Below are 4470 nucleotides of genomic sequence, written 5' to 3'. Positions count from 1 at the left end.
CCTCGTCCAGGCCCCTGACATGTGCCAGACTCCAGCTTCGTGAACCCCCTGCAGACGTTCAGTCCTGGGGCTGCCAGTGATAGTAGAGGCTACCACAGACTCACCCCTAGAAAGGAAAGAAACAAATTTGTGGCAGTTCAGCTGTATACCAGGCATATAGTCAACGATCAAAGTAACTAATGGTGTAGTATCTTTTTACGTAATAGTAAGAAATAATAGCAATGAAAAGGAGAATAAGGAGAGAAGAACAATGACAGTGATCGACACCTGCAGGGCTCTTTCTCTGCGCCAACGTGCAGGTCCCTTTGCATACGTCGTTAATCCCCGCAAAACTCAATAAAATAGTTACTGTTACTGTGCCCCTTTCACCAACACAGCCCCCTGGGGCTCAAGGAGGTTGATTAGCTTAAGCAAAATCACGCAGCAGGTAGCTGGCAGACCGGGAATATGAACCCTGGTACGCTGGTCCTGGGTGCTTAGGCTGCTGCCCATCACACCTCCTGGAGGAACTGCCTCAACTTCCCAGTCTTTTCCTTTATTAACCGTGTCACCTTGGCCGAAGCGTTTATCGCCTCTGAACCTCAGTTCCCTTATCCGTAAAATGGAGTCACAAAGGCCAAGAAGACCAGATCCACTCCTTCGTTCAGTCAGTCAACCCACAGCCACTTCTGGGGCTCCCGTGGTGGGTCAGGCCCTGAGCTGGGGTCTGGGGTTCGGGAGCTGAATGAGAACACCCACTGACAAGGACAAAAGACACAGGCGCAGCCAAGCCAAAGGCAGCAGGCGGAGCATGGTCACAGAGCCGTTGGCCTCCCAGATGCGCCGGGTAGATGGTTCTCCAGAAGCGTAGGTGAATTATCGTCGCTAGTCACTGGAGCACTGAAGGCCCACTTCCCTGTGAGTCTCACTGCCTAGGCTTCCCCTTTTCCACCCCATATTCCTGGAGGGATGGATGCCTGGGCCAACAGGACTTGTGCTTGCAGCTGGCTTCAGAACTTGTGACACGTTGGGCTTTTTTTTTTTTTTAACCCTCCAGGAGGTAGGTGATAGCCTGGAAAATCCCAAAGGTGACTCAGAGATTTTCAGGGAAAGTGACCAAACTTGAGGCCTCTACAGCCCCTGGATTCTACACACTCGGCAGCTGCCCTTCTCCCAGAGCAGAACAGATGGTGTGAAGCACACAGAACTTCTCGCTCCCTGCAGCAGCCCAGCCGGGGGCCTCAGCTTCCAGGCTGCACTGCCCCTCAGATCTGTGTCAGTTGAGGATCCCTGGGCAAGTCCCTTCGAGTTCAGTGTCCTTATCTGTAAAGTGGAGATAGAATTTCTAGCCTCTCTTCCTCCCAAACCTGTTGTAAAAACTAATCAGGAAAGTACCGAATTGTGCAATGATACACCTGTCCCATTCATTCTCCAGGGAGCATGCACTTTTTGTCACCAAGTGATCCTAACACTTAACATTTTCTGGGTACCAATTATTAACCAAACTAGTTAATAATCCCATATATTAATTTCTGTATGTGAACCAACTTAATAAATATAAAACTAAGTATTACAAATATTAGTTAATATTAACACTTAGTTTTATATATACTTAGTTAATATATAAAATTATAAAAATACTTAGTTTTACATATATTAACTGATGTAATCCTCACAACAACTCTAAAGGGAGATATTTCTGTATCCCCACTTGGAGGTAACCGTTCCAAGGGTAAGGGGCATACTTAAGGCTCAGCTGAGAAGTGGAGAGCTGGAAATGAACCCAGGCAGGATGGCTGCAGAGTCTGTGCCCTTAACCGCTCTGCTGTACAATCTCACTCTCCCCGGGCAAGATCTGGCTCCTGGCTTCCAGGGGTTCACAGTCTGGTGGGAAAGAAAGACAAATAAGCAGACAATGGCACCGTCAGGATACATGCTGTGATGGGGGATTACAAAGGGACCTCTGGGGCTAGAGGATCCAACTGAGCCTGGGGGCATCAAGGAAGGCTTCTTGGAGGAAGTGGTACAGAGTAACAAAGTGATCCTGGCAGAAGCCCCAGGTGTGGGAAAACACTGGGGTGAGACAGACGCTGGTGGGTGTGGATGATGGGGAGAGGTGGGCATGTAGGTCACAGGACGAGACCAGCCAGGGCCCATTGTACAGGGCCTTGAAGGGTGTGGGTTCCAGCAGGAAAGAGGTGACACACTCACCTGAGTGATTTAAGGAAAGTGTAAGAAGCTTTACACAGAGTGCAGTCAGGGGGCAGGAAAGTGCTAAGGGATGCTGCAGTGCTCCCGGGCTAGTAGCCAGAACCGCCCTGAAGTCTGCAGGGGCCAGAGAGGACAGGGTCCAGGGAAGACCACGACTGGAGCTGTGGCCAGTGGCAGGGGGCATGACCCTCCCAGGGGCTGGCAGAAGGAAGACAGAGGACAGTGCTCTGAGCCACGCTTCCTCCCCTCCCAACTCCTGGGGCTTCACTGGCTGACCCCAGCTGGAAGCATGAACGTGGTGGGCCGGCCGGCACTCTCAGCATGGGTCAGGGTCTTGAGGCCCAGAGCAGGGCAGACAAGGGAGGATGGGGGCCCTGCGGGGGGCAATCAGAAGACATCCTCATCCCAGGCTTTGTTATTTATGCTGAGCACGGCGAGGAGCCAGGCAGTGACGCTAGATCTCCCTTTTAGAAGGATGGCTCTGATCACAAGGTGAAGGAAAACAAGCTGCACACGTGTGAGACCGGAGGCAGGGAGGCCAGTTAAGAGGCTGCGGCTGATGTCTGGTGGGAGAGGGGAGGGCAGAGCCACAGCAGGGGTGTTTAGGATAAAGAGACTTCAACAGGTTGTTAGGTAAGGCCTTCCCAAACCTCAGGAAGGCACAGACGTTTCCTGACCCTCCTCCCCCAGCTCCACGGTGGGACACCCACACGGACACGTGCACCCTCACACACCCCGCCTCTCCACCAGCCCTGGTGCCATCACAAGCGGAACCCCCCCAGCCTCTTGCTGGGCATCCCTGGTGGCGCCGCCGCCGTGCCAGGTGTTCTCACTGTGCTGTTTCATTCCCACGTTGCCCGGATCTGCTTTCATCGTAGAGAAGAACCACATGAAGTTCATATGAACCCAGAGACTCGTTTTAAGGCTCCTGCAGCAAAAACGAGGTACAGCTAGGACTTGAACTCAAGTCGGCCCGCCCCCACCCCGACCACCTCCTCTTTCCCTCTTTTCTCCCGCCCTCCCCTCTTTCTGGCCGGAGACCTCCAAGTCTTACTCTTTGACACCGTCCATCCCCCACCCCGGGGTTTCCTTCCTGGGAGGCACCCTCCCTTGTAGAGTCCCCAACAGACGGAGCTGGGCAGAAAGTCATTTCCCCACTGCCACAGGAAGCCACGTGCATGGCTGGAGCCTCGCAGGCCTGAGGTCCCAGCCGAAAATGGTGTGCCTCCCCCACCCTCCTAAACAGAGGGCCTTGCCTGCTGTGGACAGGGTGACGGCCACAGTAAGGGTTTCTCTGTGGAGGCTGTTTATTCTCTCCAGGCACTATCTGAAGTGCTTTACCTTGAATCGTCCCGAAACCCCCTGTGGTGTGCGCTCTGAGTATTCCCATTTTACAGGTGAGAAAACTGAGGCACAGAGCATTTAACTAAATTACCTGAGGACACAAAGACAATGAGCAGCAAGGCTGCATCAGATCTCAGGCAAGGCAGCTCGAGGACCTGTCTACCTCATCTCCTCATGCGGTTGCTGTCTAAGCTGGACAGCCCCAGAGCACATCTAAAACCACCCCTCATTTTGAAAATGAAGAAAATGAGGCCCAGGTAGAGGGAGTGATTTGCACCAGCCCGGGACAGAGTCTGGACCAGAGCCCCTGACTCTGCCGTCCAGTACCCATCTTGCCTCCCGGCACTGCCTCTCCTCCAGCCTCCTCTAGAAGGTCCACGTGCCCCTGGCTGGAAGCAGCCTGAGCTTCTCGCTAACGGCGTGGTTACGCGGGCTGAGCTCTCCCCTCCAGGAAACCAGTTTACGGGACATTAAAGTCTCTTGCTAATGACCTATATTCCTCACATTCAAACTGGAGCTCGGCCAGGTACTCCAAGCGACTCTTTGCATGGGTCACGAAGGTTGGGGCTGGGGAATAACCAAAGCCAGATATTTCCAGAAGCAGGAAAACCCCTAGGGTCCCATTCTTCAGCCCCTCCTCAGCCCACAAGGAGGGTGCTCTGCAGCCAATGGGAGAAATTTTCATTTCTTCTTGAACTCTCAGGGATGACACCTAGTTAGCTGGGACTGCCAGCACCTCCTAATCATCCTCACCCCATAATTATTCTAGAGGTGAAAAACTTGAGGATGGGAAATGCCTTCAGCCTCAAATCCTGCATTGAGCCAATGGGGAAACTGAGGTCGTCACAGAGACGGACCAGCTCCAGTTACAGCAGAGCCAGCAGTGGCCAGAGGCTGGCTGGATACCCCACTGTTCTGTTCTGCATCCTCCTCCTT

At 53.1% G+C, this 4470-nt stretch overlaps 1 long non-coding RNA gene across 1 annotated transcript; it reads right to left on the bottom strand.

The window, feature by feature from the left end:
* Positions 1-705: 705 nt before the first annotated feature.
* Positions 706-3164, bottom strand: LOC140700905 (uncharacterized). The gene is made up of 3 exons (XR_012079657.1): positions 2467-3164; positions 1725-1863; positions 706-1302 (listed from the first exon to the last, which is right to left on the bottom strand). It is a non-coding gene; the product is annotated as an uncharacterized lncRNA (long non-coding RNA).
* Positions 3165-4470: the final 1306 nt, after the last annotated feature.

The sequence above is a fragment of the Vicugna pacos genome, chromosome 13 (genome assembly GCF_048564905.1).
Source record: "Vicugna pacos chromosome 13, VicPac4, whole genome shotgun sequence".
Classification (NCBI taxonomy): domain Eukaryota; kingdom Metazoa; phylum Chordata; class Mammalia; order Artiodactyla; family Camelidae; genus Vicugna; species Vicugna pacos.
This window is presented reverse-complemented; position numbering and strand designations above follow the sequence as displayed.